Source organism: Sinohyriopsis cumingii, chromosome 14 (assembly GCF_028554795.1).
Source record: "Sinohyriopsis cumingii isolate HCF-2022 chromosome 14, ASM2855479v2, whole genome shotgun sequence".
Classification (NCBI taxonomy): Eukaryota; Metazoa; Mollusca; class Bivalvia; order Unionida; family Unionidae; genus Sinohyriopsis; species Sinohyriopsis cumingii.
In genome coordinates, this window is record NC_142974.1 from 11,737,927 (window position 1) to 11,761,271 (window position 23,345).

Genomic DNA, 23,345 nt, shown 5'->3' on the forward strand with positions numbered 1-23,345 from the left:
TGATGTTAATGTAACCATACGATAGAGAAGATGGCTTGAGGGGGAGATAACTTAAGGATATAAAATAAGTGGTGAATCCGTTGTTATTCGACGACTTTACACCGAAAAGTTAGGATTAGCGAAAGGTTTTGAAATCAAATGTCAAATTCTTAATTCGTTTTAATGGATTATGAGAACAAATGAAGGAGTCTTAACGATAAGCTTAGCAATGCATGCACATTCTTGAAAAGTGAAAACTACTTCAACTCCTCGGCGATAACATAGAGTGTGAAAACATAAATAAACTAAACATCAACACAAAGTCGACAGAAATTTTGAATATTTACATATTAAAATGACAGGGGAAATCTAGAGATAAATGAGTAAAAAAATCAAAATAAACACCAGATTTTTAAAACAAAATGGACTCAAAATGTGTAAACAACATGCAGAGCTTTACAAATTTTGTGCGAGTCAGCGTGCCTGAAACTGGAAAATTGAAATCGCCATTAGGAGATTTCAACTTGCCCAAAAATATGACAAAAGAATATCACAACGAAAGTTTTAAAAAATAAGGTAAGATAAAATATTTAATTTTCTGGAAATCGCGTTATATTTAAGGAAAGTACTTTTATTTTCTTTTAATGTGTGATGATTACACCTTAAAATCATAACTGAAGCGATCAAAAAATATATATGTAAAAAGTACATGGATGGGTTGGGAGAATAGCAAAATGTGATCAAACATAGTAAAATATGGGCTGTTTATCGTGATGAGAACCAATGTTTCTGTTCTAATCGCTGTCTGGGGAAAAATCTCATTACGATACACACCACATATTTTACTATTTTACCCCAACCCATCCCTGTACTTACCACGAGCAGTATAAGTCTCCAATCTATGAATATTCACATGGTAAAAATTGACAAAACTAAATTGGGAAGGCCAAATCTTGCCTTAGTTGTCAAAGTGAGGTAAATTTCCTCCAACGTGCGTTCTATGTATGTGCACACCGAGTTCAACTCATTCGGTTGCATCTCGAAGAACTCTGCATAATATCCAACTCAGGTGTATTGATTTTTATTTTATAGTTTCGCATTATTTTTATTACGAATGTGACTCTTATGGTTATTCGTTAGCTTTCTAGAGTCATTGATATCGCCAGTGTGCTGGATGGCACAGATTTTGCATGTCGGGACATAGGTTACATGTTCTACTCGAAACCCTTTGTCTTGAAAATCTGCTTGCAAATTAGGCCGCCCTTGTCGTAGTAATTGTCCCTGTTCTACATACACAATTTAACAATACGATCCCCATCTTGGATTTGTATCATAAATATAAATTCTACATTACATTTTTACTATTTGGCATTTGAAAGACTTTATTAGATTGTTTGGCCATTTGAAATACTTTATAAGATTGGATAGACTCTATTAGATTGGTTAGGCCATTTGAAAGACTTCATCAGATTGGTTTGGCTGTATTAGATTGGTTAGGCCATTTGAAAGACTGTATTAAATTGGTTAGATTATATTAGATTGGTTAGACTTTATTAGATTGGTTAGGCCATTTCAAAGACTTTATAAGAGTGGTTAGACTTTATTAGATCGGTTAGGCCATTTGAAAGACTTTATCAGATTGGTTTGACTCTATTAGATTGGTTAGGCCATTTAAAAGACTTTATAAGATTAGTTTGACTGTATTAGATTGGTTATGCCATTTGAAAGACTGTATTAAATTGGTTAGATTATATTAGATTGGTTAGATTTTATTAGATTTGTTAGGCCATTTCAAATACTTTATAAGATTGGTTAGACTTTATTAGATTGGTTAGGCCATTTCAAAGACTTTATAAGAGTGGTTAGACTTTATTAGATCGGTTAGGCCATTTGAAAGACTTTATCAGATTGGTTTGAATCTATTAGCTTGGTTAGGCCATTTAAAAGACTTTATAAGATTAGTTTGACTATATTAGATTGGTTATGCCATTTGAAAGACTTTATTAGATTGGTTAGACTATTAGATTGGTTAGGTCATTTGAAAGACTTTATAAGATTAGTTTGACTATATCAGATTGGTTTGACTCTATTCGATTGGTTAGGCCATTTGAAATACTTTATAAGATTAGTTTGACTATATTAGATTGGTTAGGCCATTTGAAAGACTTTATTAGATTGGTTAGATTATTAGATTGGTTAGGCCATTTGAAAGACTTTATTAGATTGGTTAGACTAATAGATTGGTTAGGCCATTTGAAAGATTTTATAAGATTGGTTTGCCTATATTAGATTGGTTAGGCCGTAGGCTATTTCAAATACTTTATTAGATCAGTAAGGTCATTTAAAAAACTATATTAGATTTGTTAGACTTTATTAGATTGGTTTGGCCATTTGAATGGTATGTGCGAACGTAATCAAGTTTCCCACTTGGGGATTGTGGGGAGGGGGATGATACGTTATTACTAACAAAAATCAAGTGCAAGGTTTAATACTTCTTTTATTTATTTTGCCTTTTCCAGTTCAGACTTTGTTAGCGTGATTATGAGCAGACCGCTTGACCTACGTACATAAAATTTAGGAAAATGTTTCTATCCACACTTAGATAGATGGCTTTTCATATTTCATATTAATTATTTTTTCCAATTTTTCTTATTTTTTTATTATTATTAAGACTTTTTCAGCACAAACTTTGTAAGTACCGTTATGTAATGTAAAACATGACCTAAATAAATTAAATCTTGCAAACATGCTGGGATCTCTATGGAAAAAAATTAGGCCTCGTTTAAATATATATAGCAATGTAATAAGTTTTATTACTTTTCTTTTCTAAGTTCGTTAATGAATATTTATTATCATGGTTACGCAGAAGCTACTAAAGCTTGGGAAACTTAATGACAAAATTAAATTGTGGCTGTCATTTAAATGAATTTATCAGAAAACCTTTATCATAATTTTAACTTCCTATACTTAGATTTTCTGCACGCTATCATATTTATATCAACAAAGATATAGTTCCTTTTCGCACCCATCGTGAAGACGCTCATTTGGCGACCGTTAAGGCACCTATTCAATTTGGCATCTTTACGATTCTTTGGATATATGGCAGTCATTTTCTCTTCTCCTCGTCAAGACGGCAGCCTTAATGCGATTATGTCTAGAAACAGATCATTCGTAGATATGAAACTGTCGCAAATGACCCGATCGAAATCTACACTAATAAAGTCAGTCTCGTTCACGCTTACAAATTGAGGGAATGTCTTTACCAATTGCCCGATACTCCCATATTTAGTTGCCATCGATGATAGTAAGAATCTAATGCTTGACATAAGAAAGTAATTTTGCATTTCTGTCTTAACCACGTTTAAATTATTATCGCCCTGCATTGTTATTGCAACTCAGCAACTAATTATAATAATTCCCATAGGAAATGGTCCTTCGAAATATCGTCTCAGTTCCTTTTCTAACGTGTGCTGAGATGATAGTGCGTTCTCGGTAAAGATACCAGCAGGAATATAGGACTACAGCCAACTTCTAGTAAAACTAGATTCTTCACTAATTCAAACACACACCAGTACCTTAAGCTGTTATTGTACAGGAAGCTGCTGTGAACACTAATGGAAATACGCACGAGTGCAGGAAACTGCTTAAGATATCAATGCAAAGACACGTGAGTACAGGAGGATGTGGTTGTGGAGACTGATAAGCACTATATAATTATAATAGTAAGTTTTTTCTTAGGCTAACCTTTAAACCTATGATTTCAATTCTAAATAAAAGAACAACATTTTCAGTACAAAAATTATCTTCTTACATTTATCAATCATTGTATGAAATATTTGTGTATGGATTATCACTATATATTAAAAAAACGTTTCTAAGATCAGAAACCCTTTCATTCAATTTAGAAAATGTCAAATGACATCCATAATTGCTTGTGAAACACTTAAACCCAACAACAGGTTGTACCACTCAGATGAGAATTAACTTCTGTGCCAAAAAGGGGCTTGGAATGAATATATACTTCTTAAAATAATGACGGTGGTTGATAAGTAATTGAGATTTAAAATTTAGGAGAACCTTGAACCCGGCCGAGTCACACCAAAGGCTAATAAAAATGGTAATAGAAGCTTCCTCGCTTGGCGCTCAACGTTAAGAGAGGTCAGTGTTAGGACTGGTCGGTCTGGTGTCAGGATAATGTGACTGGCTGGGATTCGATGCTATATGTCTTCGGCACGATGCCCTAGTGCTAGACATCACTATAAACTGCTACACTGCAGACATCGTAGCGATATGACTCAAATTGTTAAAGCTATGTTAAAAATCCACATAACACACAAATACACATAACACAAAAGAGTCTCGCATTACAAAAACATATTTTTATTTTAAACAAAACGTTAGAAGGAGACTGACGAATTCAAGCCAAAAAGGATTCCATACTCAGATACAAGAGAAGTGTCAAGTAGAGACTGGTATCAACCTTTTTTGCATTAATTATAAGGCTGAAAAATTCGACGTGGTGGATCGGGGCTCGAACCTGGAACATCCATAACTGTAGACGTGTCTTTTACTATGTGTGCTATCTGGTTGGCGCCTTTTGTCAAAGTGAATACAAATGTGCGGCCCCACTGGGGATCGGTCTTGGAATCTTTGTTTGTAGACGAGTATTCTTCTGTCTGAGCTACCTTATGTAATACTACCGACTGGTTTCTGTAATGCATTCATTAGCAACTCATAATCTTGCACTACGTCCGCAGTAGCCGAAATCTGGCACTGATAATAATAGACAGCATTCAACAACGTATATGAAGTCAACGTTTCATAAGGCAGGCCGTCTAAGTTTGATGAATTTGTCAAACGCAACGCGTATGGAATGACAGCCTGAAACTAATGAAGATAGTTGTGGAATAGGATGGTTCCTGATTGATTCAGTGAGGGAACGCAGTACAGAGCGAACTGTGCTTCAGTAAATTAATGTCCTCTGAGATTCTTCCATTTATGGAAAAAGCTGTCAAAGTGATCAATAAAGTGCTAAATAAATACAGCATACTTTTATCGGTAAGCTACTTTTGCCAGATTATGTATTTAATAAAATAACAAATGTATACACCATGCCTCAATGCTTCGAAAATATTATCATTTGTATTTCATATATATGTTTTTCTTTTTGATATGACGATCATAATAGCAGGTACAGTTGGCATCTTCAATAAGCTAATTATTATTTTACAGCCGTCCATATATCTGAGTAAGTATATGTATGTATCAGTGTATAGGCACGCATCAATGAATAGGCATGTATCTGTGTATGTTTAGTTATGTATATGAACATGTGCAGATATTTATTTGAACATGTAGAGGTATGTATCTGAGCGTATGGAGAGGTATGTATCTGAGCATTATAGGTATGTATCTGGACATGTACAGGTATGTATTTGGACATGTAGAGATATGTATCTGAGTATGTATAGGTATGTATCTGATCATGTAGATGTGTGTATCTGAGCATGTATAGATATGTATCTGAGCATGTGTAGATATGTATCTGAGCATGTATAGGTATGTATCTGATCATGAAGAGGTAAGTATCTGAGTATGTATAGGCATGTATCTGGACATGTAGATGTATATATTTGGACATGTAGAGGTATGTATTTGGACATGTAGAGGTATGTATCTGAGCATGTAGAGGCATGTATCTGAGTATGTAGAGGCATGTATCTGGACATGTAGATGTATGTATCTGAGCATGTATAGGTATGTATCTGGACATGTAGAGGTATGTATTTGGACATGTAGAGGCATGTATCTGAGTAAGTAGAGGTATGTATCTGAGTATGTAGAGGTATGTATCTGAGCATGTAGAGGCATGTATCTGAGTATGTACAGGCATGTATCTGGACATGTAGATGTATGTATCTGAACATGTATAGATATGTATCTGAGCATGTATAGGTATGTATCTGGACATGTAGAGGTATGTATTTGGACATGTAGAGGCATGTATCTGAGTAAGTAGAGGTATGTATCTGAGGATGTATAGGTATGTATCTGGACATGTAGAGGTATGTATCTGAGCATGTAGAGGTATGTATCTGGACATGTAGATGTATGTATCTGAACATGTAGAGGTATGTATCTGAACATGTAGAGGTATGTATCTGAGGATGTAGATGTATGTATCTGGACATGTAAAGGTATGTTTCTGAGCATGTAGTGGTATGTTTCTGAGGATGTATAGGTATGTATCTGGACATGTACAGGTATATATCTGATGATGCATATGTATGTATCTGAGCATGTAGATGTATGTATCTAAGGATAATAGGTATGTATCTGGATATGTATAGGAATGTACCTGAGCATTTAGAGATATGTATCTGATTATGTATAGGTATGTACTTGAACATGTAGAGGTATGTATCTGAGTATATATTGCTATACATATGAACATGTATGTATAGATTTATACCTGAGCATTTAGAGGTATGTATCTGAACATGTATAGGTATGTTTCTGAGTATGTATAGGTATGTACCTGCGCAAGTAGAGGTATATGTCTGAGCATGTAGAGGTATTTATCTGAGCATGTATTGCTATGTATATGAATATGTAGAGGTATGTATCTGAGCATGTGGAGGTGTGTGCCTGAGCATGTAGTGGTATGTATATGTGCATGTTAATGTGTGTACCTGAGCATGGATGGGTATGTATCTGTGCATGTATATGAATATGTAGAGGTATGTATATACATAGAGGTGTGTAACTGAGCATGTAGGGGTATGTATCTGAGCATGTAGAGGTGTGTACCTGGGCATGTAGGGGTATGTATCTGAGCATGTATAGGAATGTACCTGAGCAAGTAGAGGTATGTGCCTGAGCATGTGGAGGTATTTATCTGAGCATGTATTGCTATCTATATGAATATGTAGATGTACGTATCTGAGCATGTAGAGGTGTGTACCTGAGCATGTAGGGGTATGTATCTGTGCATGTAGGGGTGTGTATCTGTGCATGTAGATGTGTATACCTGAGCATTTATGGACATGTATCTGTGCATGTAGAGGTGTGTGCCTGAGCATTTATGGGTATGTATCTGTGCATGTAGAGGTGTGTACCTGAGCATGTAGGGTATGTATATGTGCATGTAGGGTATGTATATGTGCATGTAGAGGTGTTTACCTGAGCATGTAGGTGTGTACCTGAGCATGTAGAGGTGTTTACCTGAGCATGTAGAGGTGTGTACCTGAGCATGTAGGGTATGTATATGTGCATGTAGGGTATGTATATGTGCATGTAGAGGTGTGTACCTGACCATGTAGGGGTATGTAGAGGTGTGTACCTGAGCATGTAGGGGTATGTATATGTGCATGTAGAGGTGTGTACCTGACCATATAAGGGTATGTATCTGTGCATGTAGAGGTGTGTACCTGAGCATGTAGAGGTGTGTACCTGAGCATGTATGGGTATGTATCTGTGCATGTAGAGGTGTGTACCTGAGCATGTAGGGGTATGTATCAGAGTGTATAGAGGCATTCTCTGAATATGTATAGCTATGTATATGGACGTGTATAGGCATGTATTTGGGCATGTTGATATGTATATAAGATAATGTTGAGATCTGTAGCTGAATATGCAAATGTTTGTATTTTAGGCAGTATTTCAGTTCATTTTTTCAAGTTTTCCTTACACACGTGCAAATAGGTTTCTTACAAGATCAAAAACAATATAAACAAAACAGTAATAGAAATGGTTGGAATCTTGTAGAAATCTTTAAAAATAGTATTACTAACAGAATCAGTACTTAGTAGTTTTAGTATTTTTCAACACAAAATTGATAACTGACTGACATAGTAATCGAGTGCAACAAATGTTTATTTTGACTGAGGTAATTTTTCTCTGCAAGATTGGTCACGTCTACATATATCATGAGGACAAAACATACACTATAATACTAACCGGTGCAGACACAGCCTTGTGTCTGGCACAAAATAATTGCCCTGTCTATTCAGAAGAAGCAAAGTCGTGACAGTATTATCCTGTCGGTGTGTTTGTGGGTTGATATGCATACAAAATGTGTATGCTCCTTAGCGTTAGAAATAAATACCTTAACGCTTGAAGCATGACTGGAACATTGCTGGAATTGAACTTCTAATTTCGATCAGCCCCATCCCACTGTTCCAAAAGGACGATGGGACTAGGATTTGGATAAGAGAGTGAAGCTTGTGGGGAAAGAAACTAAAAACTATAGTTACCTAAGTAAATGGCGGAATCAGCCTGCATTATTGTAAAGGTGTAAACTCTCAAAAATTATTGTATCGCTTTCTTCAACTAATGAGCCACCATGCATGTCCTAAGATGTGATTATTGGAATCAGAAGCCACGGTGACTCAGTGTATACAGTACAGGACTCGCAATCAAAAGGTAAACGGTTCGAGCCCTACCCTGTGAGCAGCTAGTGTTGGGAACCATGTTGTGATCTTCGGCATGGTACTTTACGCCAACTGTATCAACATTAAATAACGCACTGGTGTTGCTGAGCAATAAAACAACAAACGAACAAGCACACTTAACGTTATTAACATCAGGCAGTGACGCCGCTGGAACAGGCAATATGGCCGTTGTCAGGTATAGTATCACGCAGTCAAACTAAAATGCGTAGTATACTCAAATATATCCGCTTAGTTAGCCAATTGGAACTTGGGAACTTACCATGTACTGTTCTAAAGGAAAGTTAATGCATGTTAACCCGACCTTCTGATTTTGTAAACAAGCTTCGTATCAAAAGATTCGGAAATATTCTAAAGTTTTTTTGGTTTTTTATTTTTTGGCTCAGTATGAATATAGACAGGTTAGCGATAAAATGATTTGAAAACAAACCGATATAATGTAATGGTGCAAAATTTTGTAGAATGATTCTGTAGATAATTTCACATTACATTATTTTGGGTTCAGCGTAACACGTAGCCATTAAGACTGATGTATTGGCTCGTCCCGCAGTAAGCTGTCGACTGCGACGAATAGAATCTGCTCTGCTTGAGGCTTGAATTTAATTTTAATTAGGACTCACTCGTTTAACAGTTAAGAACAGACGTGAGTGCAGTGTTAACTCGAGTTCGTAGCGGTAAAATGTTCAGATTTGATATGTATCAGGGGAAACCTTTAGGAAATTGTAGGCCGTTTGAAATAGGTGTCATAAACTAATATTTTCCAGAATCGTTATTAATAAAGGCGGACTAGGTAGGGTTTCCTGACTTCGATGGGAGTGATAAAAAGAATTGGAGGGAAGTAATCCTGCTTGGCTAAGATAAAGGAGTGTGGGGTGTTCCCAAACGGAATTGAGGGTTTTAGAATAGTTCCCCTCGTAAAATTATTCAGTCCAAGTTTTCTGCCAAGGAAGAAAGTGTCAGGGAGTCAGAGAAAATAAATAATTTCTCTCCTTAAACACGTAGTCGAAAGGACAAAGGGGTCTTAAAATTTTAGAAACCGGTATCCAGAGAAGGGCAGATAAAATTATCTGATGAATAAAGGAAAAGGAAAAACACGATAGCTCCATACGAATCGCATAGAGGAAAGATAGTGCAGACAGCAACCGTAAGGGTGGTGACCCGAAGAGGCTAAAAGGAGAGAGAGAGAGAGAGAGAGAGAGAGAGAGAGAGAGAGAGAGAGAGAGAGGGGGAGAGAGAGAACGGAAACTATGATTGATCACCGGCAGCGGTTTGGAAAGTAAAGAACCGGAAGCACCAGGTGATGCTCTCTGAGTATGATATGTCAATTGATCATATAATAAGATTGGTTATAAAAGAAGGGCTAAATGAAATTCGTATCATTTTGTAACTCTGTTTCTGAGAGATAGTGAATCAATCACATGTATGTTCGATTTCGTTGTGTTTATGTAATTTATTAAATTGTCGTATTTTTTATACAGTGCTTGTGTTATTCTATTCTATATCTCTGCTCTATTCTATGTTACTATATCCCTCAATTTCAGATTTGATTTTATTATTTACTCGGTCCGGGCATTTACGTCGTTGTTGATCATCACCAAGATAACGACAACTAAAATCCCTGAAGGGTGGGGAATATCTCTCTTATCATTCACCACCTTATGACATACACAAGGATGAAAATCGAGAAATATATCAATATTCAAGCATTCAAAGGGAGTAGTGACCACTTTATGTTTAAGATGGCCATTGTGGCAACTATATTGGATATAAAGAACCGACTAGGTATCGTCAGAAATATAATGGTGAATACCCCACGTTAATATGGCCATTGACTTGGAGAGGAGTAGAGATAGCATATTTTCATGATATCACTTTCCATTCATGAGAAGTAGCAATAAGAATATTTTTAAGATGACTGCCATATTGGACTGCCATATTTGATGACAGATTGGCATCATTTCCTTTCAAAGTCAAGGTGATTGCCATATCGGATGTCAGATTAGCATCATTTCATTTCAACGTCAAGGTGATTGCCATATCGAATGTCTGATTAGCATCATTTCCTTTTAACCCCAAGATGACTGCCATATTGGATGCCAGATTGGCATCATTTCCTTTTAACGTCAAGATGAATGTCATACTGGATGACAGATTGGCATCATTTCCTTTTAACGTTAATATGACTGCCATATTGGATGACAGATTGCCATCATTTCCTTTTAACGTCAAGATAGACTGCTATATTGGGTGTCAGATTGGCATCATTTCCATTTAACCTCCAGATGACTGCCATATTGGATGTCAGATTGGCATCATTTCCTTTTAACGTCAATATTGGATGTCAGACTGACATTGTTTCCTTTTAACGTCAAGATGACTGCCATATTGGATGACAGATTGGCATCATGTCCTTTTAAGAACTCAACGTCAATATGACTTTCTGGTCATTTTGGACACGAGGTCGACAGCAGGTTAATTTTAGCCAGTTAGACATTTTAAGAAGTTTATTAGTGAAACCCCCATGTTGATACAATCGTCTATTCAGGAGGTGTAGTGAAAAAAAGATTGTACATATTGAAAGTCAGTTTGGCACCAATTTTGTTTAGGATCAGCTAGAAACAATAAGCAGTCTTTTAGTGAAAATCCCGTATTTATATGACCATCCGTTCAGGTTGAGGATCGATTACTTCCCTTTTATCAACACCGTTTTCATTTAGAACCGTCTTTTGGTGGAAACTGCATGTAGATATAACTATCCATCTGGCAGAAGAAGCAATATCAAGATGGTTGCCATATCGGCTATACTGGACTTCAGATCAGCACAATTGAGAGAGAGAGAGAGAGAGAGAGAGAGAGAGAGAGAGAGAGAGAGTAAATTAATTTTGTGACTCTCAATGGTTCGTTTTTCTCTAATATGAATTTAAATTGTGGAATGAGAGGCAATCAGCAGGAAGCTAGTCCCTGATCGATATCCAAAACTGCTTATGCCAAGCAATCTGCATGTTGAGCAGATGGGAAAGTAGTGTGCGTAATAACTATCACAATTTTATCCTGACCTATTTTCTTAACTGTACTTCATTGGGAACCACTTCACGGGGACCCGTTTAGAACCAGAGGAATATGTATGTATGTATGTATGTATGTACGTATGTATGTATGTATGACCCTAAAAATAAACAAAAAATCTATTTTAGTCTAGTTATTGATCTGTTTCAACGTATCAAATGTCCGATTCAAACCAATATTTTCGGCACCCTTCATGGTCGGATAGCAGTTTCAGCAGTGTTTACATTCGGATTTTGAAATCAGTAATTTGATATATTCGGAAATTTGTTAAATCGGACAGTTTCATAAGCTGGTTGAATGGTTCATTTCCCATTGTATGTACGTTCTAATTTGAGCTAAATATTTTGATCCATACAGAAATATAAAGTCAGACAGTGTTATAAATGGGTTAGATTTACATTTAAAAAGGGATTTATTATATTGAGAAATTTGATAAATCAGTGTTCATAATAAACCGGTTAAATTCATCCATGTATCGTACACGTGACAACCAACAATATTATCTTGCGTTCTGAGTTACCCTCTGTACCAAATGCGTTATGAGTTATGTTTTGACCCAAGTGCGTTTCGAGTTATAATTTGCACCTAATGCGTTCCGATTTATGCTTTGCGCCAAATACGTTCTCCAGTTATGTTTTGACCCAAATACGTTCTGAGGTATGATTTGTGCCAAATGCGTTCTTAGTTATACTTTGTACCAAATGCGTTTTGAGTTACCCTCTGTACCAAATGCGTTCTGAGTTACACTCTGCACCAAATGTGTTTTGAGTTATGTTTTGTACCAAATGCCTTCTGAATTATGCTTTGTACTAAATATGTTCTGAGTTATGTTTTGACCCAAATGTGTTATGAGTTATGATTTGTGCCAAATACTGAGTTACCCTCTGTACCAAATGCGTTCTGAGTTATGCGTTGTACCTAATTCGTTCTGGGTTACACTCTGCACTAAATGCGTTTTGAGTTATGCTTTGTACCAAATGCGTTCGGAATAATGATTTGCACCAAATGCGTTTTGAGTTACCCTCTGTGCCAAATGCGCTATGAGTTATGTTTGGAGCCAAATGCGTTCTGAGTTATAATTTGCACCTAATGCGTTCCGATTTATGCTTTGCACCAAATACTTTCTGAGTTATGTTTTGACCCAAATACGTTCTGAGTTATGGTTTGTGCCAAATGCGTTCTGAGTTATGCTTTGTACCAAATGCATTCTAAGTTACCCTCTGTACCAAATGCTTTCTGAGTAACACTCTGCACCAAATGCGTTCTGAATTATGCTTTGTACCAAATGCGTTCTGAATTATGCTTTGTACCAAATGCGTTCTGAGTTACACTCTGCACCAAATGCGTTTTGAGTTATGCTTTGTACCAAATACGTTCTGAGTTATGTTTTGACCCAAATGTGTTCTGAGTTATGTTTTTGTACCAAATGCTTAAATTATGTTTTGACCCAAATACGTTCTGAGTTATGCTTTGTACCAAATGTGTTCTAAGTTATGCCTTGTACAAAATGCGGAAGATGTACATTATTTGCATAAAGATTTCTGTCAAATTATACATGACATATTTATTTTTTGGGGAATAATATACATATAAAATGCATTCAAATCACAAACATTTGAATACAAAAGACAACCTTAACTTTAATCAATTTTCATGGTTAAAATTCAAGTAATATTTCATAGAGTTCTATATCACAAGAATATTTTACTATCCAGTTTTCTGTTTGCACGGTAAATCACGAGGTCACCAAACAAACTATCTAGACTTCTATTTTCGTGGATTTCAATCACTGATTATGCATTAGTGGTCTTTCTTGTCTCAGACATCAACGGTTAGTGCAGGTGATGAAACAGCTGAATAATGGACCGATCATTTCATTGGGGTTGGAAAGAGAGATTTTATTTCTAACCACGATATTTGTTTTTTCTCTGTCTGGAAATCATTTGTATTATTTAGCTAATATAATGGACAGATATACTTGTTTTTTTCTCTAAACATCAGAGAAATATTTTTTATAGCAGTTCCGGATCCCGAATGTTAGGTCCTTATAGGAACTTCAGTATCCTGGAATATCAGAGTTTAAAACTGTTGATGCAACATCCTATTACAGACTGTCCAGCCTTGAAGCTGAGGAGTATTACAAAGGATTGATCTTACTAGTGGGGAAACATCACGAGACCAGTCAGAAAAACAGTACATTATTTCACATGACTACACGAGCACATTTACTGGATCCCATCTAATATCTAAGGTCACAGATTCATATCTTTAAACCAGTTAAAAAGCAAAAAGAAACCAAACCGAGATTTAAGGCTAGGATGGTTACTTTAGTGATGGTGTGCGTTTACAATTGGATGAAAGCAGATAGTACTTTCTGGATTCACATTCTTGATGGATTTATGTATTATCATACATAAAGCTACATCATAATTACTGACAGCTGAGATTAGTGATTTGAATTGATACTTTGTAAAGAATTTGATGATTTGAAAAATATTGGGCATGCTCTTTGAGATCATCCTACTCATCGCTGTACAAGTGACAAAATCCTTGGTCTTGAACTGATACTTATTCAGTGTACCTATGGAGCGTACAGCCCTTTGGGGACTGAGTAGTGTCTGAGTATTTAGATTAGAAACGAGTGGGTTCGAACCCTTAGAGGACTGAGTAGAGTCAGTATTGAGATTAGAAACGAGTGGGTACGAACCCTTAAGACTCTTTGTAGTCTCAGTATTTAGATTAGAAACGAGTATGTATGTATAGTATGTAGGCTGTATCAATGATACACCATGAGATGTATACATTTTTCATTAAAAGGAAACGAGACGTATACAGCATACATAATGTGCACGCATTTTATTTATATCACATACAAATACATATATTTGCCCTTCGAACGGAGTTAAGATTTACTACAGGAAGCTGTGTATTGACCGAGTGAATGAACTCCCCGAGTGTGGCCGCTACAAAATGTAGTTGTATGCCATTTGCGGCTATTCACAATCACCTTTGCATATTGATAAGTTGATTGTTTTCTTTTTTAGGTTCTATTTTTCTTCAATTTGATTAAATCAATATAATACACACTTATGAATAAGACATGAAAGATGGTTTTAATGATAAAAGTAGAGCGCTATTAAAACATGGTTAGCTACGCCATTCACATGAAAGCTCAGCCATTCACGTACTGCCGCATGGAAATTAATGTGTCATAGAAACTAAGCGAAATGACGATAACCAACAAGAAGGAATTAAAATATTTATATATATTTACAGTTGATCTAAGCCATTATTCTGCTTAAGTAACAATACCACCGACCATAAACTCTCTCTCTCTCTCTCTCTCTCTCTCTCATCCTTTAGGAGGTTTGACTTAACCTTTACCATCATTTATAAGTCCAGAGACATTGTGAGACGACACATACGAAAATCCTCTACGCTCGACATTTCATAGATTTTAACCTGTATCTTGCTACGATAGTCCAGAGAGAGAGAGAGAGAGAGAGAGAGAGAGAGTGAAAGAGGGAGGCCATTGGACATTTTCATATTTAAGTAATAGCAATTGATTTTTAGAAAATCATAGCATGTTTAAGAAAAAACAACAACAACAAAACATTAAATAAATCACAGCATGTGTACCACGTAACCTAGAAATTTACAGTATATTGTCGATATGTATGCAACTTTATATCATTGATAAACACTGTAGATAAACCCCAAGGAAAGTGCACACATATCGTTACGACGAACCATATTCTTGTAGGTTACTTGGTGTAATTTCTATTTTGTGGTTTTAATCCAGCCTAAATTCATATTCTCTCTCACTCCTCATTTCTGCGTACTTTGTCCGCTATGCATGAGAAAGGTGAACAGAAAGCAGAAAGGATTTTAATTAAAAATTTTACCATATTTAATTCATTTAGAAAATGGGGATTATTAATATTTTATCGCTATTTTCATATGTCACTAATGATTAATGTGTGGAAATTGATCATTCATCTAGAATCAGCTGCAGACGCTCGCGAGAATGTTTATGTATGCATATTATTGCTCCATGGGCAGATCACAATTTGATATAGCAATAGTATTGGTATATGAAATTGCTTTATACCAACACTTCAAATGTACATATACCTCGATATTTGGCACACAAAAAAAAAACAGAAACGAAAGCTATATCATTTTAAACACTGTATTCAATAACCCTAAAATATTTCTTAAGGATAAAATTAATGATCACCCCGTCCGGTCGACGGTTTACATCTCTCTCTCTCTCTCTCTCTCTCTTTCTCTCCAGCTTGAGAATCTAATTTCTCACAAGCATCGAGACATATAATTGCTACGCTAGCTATTATTGGTTCGTGTAAAGTGTGTGTGTGTATGTGTGTGTGTGTGTGTGTGTGTGTGTGTGTTACTATAAATGTCATCACAGGTCCTGTACATGGTGCATGTATGTGTTACTGTAAATATCACCTCAGAGCGAATGTGTATATGTGTTAATGAAAATATAACCCTAGTCTTGTACAGAGTGTGTTTATGTGTTAATGTAAATATAACCCTGGTCTTGTACAGTGTGTTTTTATGTGTTACTGTAAATATAACCATGGTCTTGTACAGTGTGTGTTTATATGTTACTGTAAATATAACCCTGGTCATGTACATTGTGTTTTTATGTGTTTCTGTAAATATAACCCTCTGTCATGTACAGATTGTATTTATGTGTTACTGTAAATATAAATATGGTCTTGTACAGAGTGTATTTATGTGTTACTGTAAACATAACCCTGGTCTTGTACAGTGTGTATGTGTACTGTAAATATAACTCTGGTATTGTACAGTGTGTGTTTATGTGTCACTGTAAATATAACCCTGGTCTTGTACAGAGTGTATTTATGTGTTGCTGAAAATATAACCCTGGTCTTGTACAGTGTGTATGTGTACTGTAAATATAACCCAGGTATTGTACAGTGTGTCTTTATGTGTTGTACAGAGTGTGTTTTTGTTACTGTAATTATAAATATTGTCTTGTACAGTGTGAATTTATGTGTTCCTGTAAAAATAACCCTGGTCTTGTACAGTGTTTTTATGTGTTAGTGTAAATATAAATATGGCCATGTACAGTGTTATGTGTTACTGTAAATATAACTAAGATCTTGTATAGTGTGTGTTTATATGTGTTACTGTTATAATTGTTCGCTGTTAGAAAGCATAGAAATCATATATACTTCGTAGATTCCAGAGGTCTATATTTAACTGTCTCAATAACAACCACTCCCATTGATACCTTGCCCAAACCATTAGACGATGTATATCCTTCGTGTATTCCCGCGATCAATTCTAGCTGTTCTATAGCAACCATCCCTTCTGATATCCTGCCAAAACGATAAGATGACCAGTATTTGAGATCACAATGCCCGGTTGTGCGGCCAAATAGAAATACATGTATTGAAATGCTATTTTTTTTGTTCTGAGACTGACGCGTTATTGTTGGATAAAATTAAATTCTTCTAATGGATTTAGAAATAATCTCAAATTTTATCCAGACCAGGTCAACTGATTAAAGTGGACAGCAAGAATACATTTACACATTAGTCGACAAAGCTGGTGTTTAACAGATATATTTCATGTTCACAAAGACTTAATGGATTATTGCTGAAAATCTGGCTCAGAATACATTGCACAAACATGAGACAAAGTGACGACTTTTATCCAAGGTGTTATTTGTATTTAAATTACACGGAGGTAAAATATAAGTCACTTCTGCACTGTTATGCAAAATAAATCAGATATTCCCCTTACCGAGGTTACTAAAGTAATAACAAAAATAGTCATTTTTATGAGGCACTGTAGCGGACAAAAGCTGGTCCAATGAGAAAGTTGCAGTTGAAATTTCCATGTCGTATATCGAGAAATCCAATACCACGTCTTGAGTCAAATTACATGTCCTTAAAGTTACATTTTCAAGCTCGAGATTTTAGATTTTATATGTTGAATTACACAGTGGTGGTTTAAAGTTGTTTCCTATGTCGACGTTTTACAGTTTATATTTTGAATTACACAGCGGTGGTTGAAATTTCAATATCATATGTCGAGAATCCCTAATTCACACGTTGTATGTAACTGTTTGTGATGAAAGTTCCATTTCACATGGCGAGTATTTAGATTTCATCTGTTGAATTTCACAGCAACGATAAGCAGCCTCCTTGTTTAAAAATAATGCGGTCCGTTCACGAGAGCGACCTCTAGTGAAAACATTCATAGTAATTCTCGACCTGTGAATAATAACTTTCGAACTGTAAATGCATAAAATGTAATGGCGCCTCATAATTGAATACACGAATGACGTATCTTAAAACTCGGTATTATTTTGAATTGTCAAAGTTGACATTGTGTAATGTTACTTCATTTCACCATATAAAAATAGCAAGTATGACAAGCGCAATAAAATGTCCAACCACCGCTGTGTCATTCAACAGCTACAATCTAAAAACTCAACACACGAAATTGAACTTTCAGCACAATCAATGTGATTCAACATGTTAAATTGAAACTCTCGACATATGACATTAAAATTTCAATCTAAAGATACAGTCTAAAAACTCAAATTGGACATCGAATTTTCAACCAGCGCTGTGTAATTCAACAGATGAAATCTAAATACTCAGCATATGAAATGGGACTTTCGACATAAACTTTTTGAACCAATACGTAAATTAGGAATTTTCGACGTATGACTTTTGAAATCTCAACCACCGCTGTGTAATTCAAACGACGGTCTAAAGCTCGACCTAGAAAAATGGAACTTTAAGGACAAGCGTTTTGATACAACACGTGAAGTTGGAAGTATGGATATCTGCCATTAAAATTTCAACGGCAACGTTTTGATTGGACCAGCTTTTGTCCGCTACGGCGCCTCATACATTTTCATCACACTGGATCAACATCAAGATCATTGCTGTTGAAGAACGATTTAATGCATACCGATTATATTCACTTATAAGTTCAGTTAAATTTATATAAAAAATGATCCTGATCTACCATAGCATAATGCACCTGCATACCAGGGTCTATGTGTTTATTCTATTGATTACTTCTAACAAACTGCAATGACCCAGATCTGCCGGCGCGTTAAGCGCCGGCAGATATTGGTTTGTACAGTTTGCAGTTCTTGTGGGTCGGTGGTTCTTTCCAGGGTTTTCCAGGGTTCTTCCTCCACCAATTGTACTGGCCGCCATGTATAACCTATAAATTGTGCTGAAAAATGGCGTTAAACCCAACAACAACAACAACAACAACAGTTTGCAGTTGGACTCGAATTATAAGCGAATATAGATGGTAAATAAAAACTGTGTACATCAAGCGCATAAACTAGTAATAAAAATTAGCCAATAAACTTGTGTGTCCAAACAGTTCCTTTTCTCAAACGCATGCACAAAATACAACGGACAAAACATAACAAAAGAAATTAAAATGCGCTTATTTACGCGATGTTTGCATTCTCTATAACGTATTTACAAAACAGACGAAAACGTTGAGATAACTTATTCGACTCCTACATGTGTGTGTTGCCTTCTCGGTGCGCAGTGATCAAACTAATCAAGCAAAAGGAATTGAGAGGAAAGGATTCCGATTACAAACTCAGTCTGTTAGGGTGTGTGCTTGTCTCTTTATACATTTGTACTCCGAATGAATCACTGTCTTAACGTCAATAACATCAGCAACAATAACAACAACAATAACAAAAACAATAATAATAATAATAATAATAATAATAATGTCTCACAACTTTGAATATGCCGATAATAAATTGCATACGTGTATTCATTTTAAAATATATACATTTATTAGTGGATACCACATGGTCCTCTATTTAAGGGAATTCAAACTCCAAACTTTCCTTTCATATCGTCAACTCCTAGTGTTTGCGCTTCTTTGTCTTAAACAAGTTGCAAAAGAACATGCTCTTTAATCAGAATTTAGGGCGAGGTTGGTTTCTGTTTTAACGTTTAAGAAGCATATTTAGCTGGATCTGTTCACTCGCAATTTTCAGAGGGACCTTTGCCTACAAAGTCTATTTAATTTTGTGTTCTAAGAGAGTTAGATTTATGGATACTGCTACTGTTGTTGAGTTTTTCAATTCCATTGTAATTGTCAGTATTCGGATTAGAAATCCAAGTGTGCCTTCTCGAGATAACGAGTGAATAATTGCTTCACTGAATATCGGTTGGTGTTCATGAGCACTAGAGCTGTGCATAGCTGACATTTGAGACTAGCGCCGTGACTTGTTTCGTTATCTTAACATGTAATAATATATGTATTCATCCTGTCATGAATTTCTTAAAGTTGCAGAGCAGATTAAAGGTATTTTTTGAAAGTGCGTTTGGGTAAATAGTTTGAGGATTGGTCGATGCACATAGGATAAATCATTTGCATTTAGCGGGGCACAAAGGATAAATCATTTGATGATTGTGCTGGGCACAAAGGGTAAATCGCTTGATGATTGGGCGGGACGCTAAGGGGAAATTGTTTGACGATTGGGTGGGTAGTATTCTAAGATTGGCCGGAACAAATGGGAAAAATCGTTTGAAGACTGGGCAGGTAAAATAAAGTAAACTGTTTGAAGACTGGCCGGGGCACATAAGGTAAATCGTTTGAAGATTAGGCGGGTCACTTGGTAAATAGTTTGATAACACTGGTCAACAGTGAAATCATTACTGACTTGAAAAGGCCCTAATCTGTAGTATTTTGGTGTGCCGAACACGAATATAACCGTGAAAAATTTGTATTGGCTCTCGTTTTGAAGATATTCATATACCTCATTTTCTATGTTTCACTGTGTAAATTTCTCCAGTAGGACTGCAGCAACATCCGGAATAATGATGTAACATTGCATAATACCATCATGCTCACATCATCCACAGTTGATTGCATCATTTTCTGATGCAATGCAATACTAATGCCATGCGGCTGCTGAAGTAAGTTGACGTCAGCAGTGTACTATACATGTGTAGGCCTATTATACTAATGCCAGGCGGCTGCTGAAGCTGACGTAAGCAGTGTACTATATAAAGCCCAATCAGATAGGTTCAGCATTTAAAATATTTTAGACGTTGTGCGAGACAGTTCAAGCTACTGTTACATAAAACTTATTATTTTATCCATTTACGTACAATAAAGAACAGTAATGCCTCGAAAGTGTGTTAATACCACGGACAATTTTTGCTATATTTGTGGGGAAGTGACATTTGCCAACCAGAAGAAAAGTATCAATTCTCAAGTGAAGAAGGCATATCATCTTTACTTCGGATGCAAGGTTGGTGACCAAGACAAGCCTTGGGCTCCGCATATATGCTGTGCTACATGTACAACACAGCTTTCACAGTGGTTGAATTGCAAAAGGTCATCAATGCCGTTTGCAGTCCCAATGGTGTGGAGAGAGCCAAGCAACCACCTAAATGACTGTTACTTCTGCTTGGTTCCTCCTCTTTCCGGCGGAATAACGAAGCGAAAGAAGTCGAGAATAGTCTACCCAAACATTCCGTCTGCATTGAGACCAGTTCCACATGGTGAGGGACTTCCTATTCCAGAACCTCCAGCAGAATATTCTCTTGATTCATCTGACGAAGACAAAGGTGAGTCGACCTGTTCTTCTCCTGGTCCATCAGCATGCAGTGATCCAGATTTTCACTGTGGTGCATCATCAACCCCACACAGAATAACACAGGAAGAACTAAATGACCTGATTCGTGATTTGGACTTATCAAAGAACAAGGCAGAATTGCTAGGATCAAGACTCCAACAATGGAATCTTCTAGAAGAAGATGTCACAATTAGTGCATATCGAAAGCGCCACCAGCAATTGGAGCCTTTCTTCAGAAAGGAAAGTAATCTGATATTCTGTTCAGATATTGAGGGCCTCATGAATGCTTTAAAAATCACTCATGACCCACAAGAATGGAGACTATTTGTGGACTCTTCGAAACTGAGTCTCAAGGCTGTGCTTTTGCACAATGGAAACATTCTTCCATATATTCCAGTAGCGTATGCTGTCCACATGAAAGAGACATACGATAACTTAAGGCAGCTACTGAATTCCATTGAGTATAACAAGTACAGCTGGCACCTCTGTGGTGATTTGAAGGTAGTTGCCCTTTTAATGGGACTGCAGCAAGGATATACAAAATACATGTGTTTCTTATGCGAGTGGGATAGCCGAGCAAGGGAAATGCACTACATGAGGAAGGAATGGACTCACAGGCAGAATGTAGCCATTGGAGAGAAGAATATCCAACACCCAGCTCTGGTTGAGGCTCAGAAAATCTTGCTACCACCCCTTCACATCAAACTAGGTTTGATGAAGAACTTCGTGAAAGCCATTGACCGGACTTTGCCAGCATTCCGATACCTGCATGAAAAATTCCCTCGACTCAGCGAAGCAAAGATTAAAGAGGGAGTTTTTGTGGGTCCTCAGATTCGAGAGCTTTTCAAAGATGACCGGTTCAACAACTTGCTGGAAGGTGACGCGAAACAAGCATGGAATGCTTTTCGCCTAGTTTCTACAAACTTCCTCGGAAATGTTAGGGCAGAAAACTATAAGGAACTAGTAGAAGACATGTTGATGAAGTATAAGAAACTTGGCTGCAATATGTCTCTAAAGATTCACTTCCTTCATTCCCATTTGGATTTCTTTCCTAGCAACTGTGGTATTGTTAGTGATGAACACGGCGAACGTTTTCATCAAGATATCGCAACAATGGAACAAAGATACCAGGGAAAATGGTCCACTACAATGCTGGCTGACTACTGCTGGACACTCCTCAGAGATGCTCCCGAACAGCTGTACAAGAGACAGGCGAAGAAATCTAAGATGTAGTCAATGACTTGATTTTTTATAGGTAGGCTATTACAGTTGACCTTTTACTATTGGAATGCATTTCGTTATGTAAACATTAATTTCTTGCAGATTACAAAAAAACTAGAGCCAATTTTGCAATTTGACTGTCATATTCGTGTTCAGCACATAAAAATTGATAAGAATTGACTAATTTTATTTCAGTAACATGACTTTTGTAAAAATTTGTTGTCCAGTGTAATTGGGTGGAGCACATATGGTAAATTGTTTGAAGACTGAGCAGGGTACATGGAGTAAATCGTTTGAAAATTGGTCAAGTCACACCATATAACTCCTTCACAACTTTGGTATAAAGATAGTTATTGTCTGCACAAGACACGCTGTCTCCGTCTGTGTTTTCATGTGTTATTAAAGTTACAAACGCGAACGTTATACACAACGAAACACTAACGTTGCGACGATGTATTTCTGTTTTCCAAAACCAATCATGTTGCCACTGTTTGTACAAATGTACCCAAGAACTGGGAAACCTATTCATTTGAAGTAATAAAAGACTGACACTGACATTGTGAGAACTATTCGCGTGGAAAAACAGAAGACTTACTGAGGAGCTGGAATAATTATTCGTACGAGGCAAAAGAAGAATTATACCGAGGGACTGGGGGGAGTTATTCATGTGAAGCAACAGACTTTAAACAGGGACTGGGAGAATTATTCCTGAGAAAATATAAGTCTTGACACGAGGACTGAGAGAGTTATTCATTTGAACCAATAGAAGACTTCACACAGAGACAAAGAGAGCTATTTATACGAAGCAAAAAAAAAAAAAACTCTACACATGACGGTCAGGCAACAGAAACATGTACTGAGGGACTTCGAGAGTTATTCGTGTGAAGTGGAAGAAGCATTTACTGAGGGACTTCGAGAGTATTTGTGTGAAGTGGAAGAAAGCTTTACAAGGGGACTGTGAGAGTTATTTGTGTGAAGTAACATGACTT

General features: G+C 36.4%; 1 protein-coding gene across 4 annotated transcripts in view; it reads right to left on the reverse strand.

Annotated features, from left to right (window-relative positions):
- LOC149783252 (contactin-5-like) overlaps positions 1–23,345 on the reverse strand; it is a 95,769-nt gene that overhangs the window by 13,826 nt on the left and 58,598 nt on the right. The gene's annotated exons all lie outside the window — the stretch shown is intronic.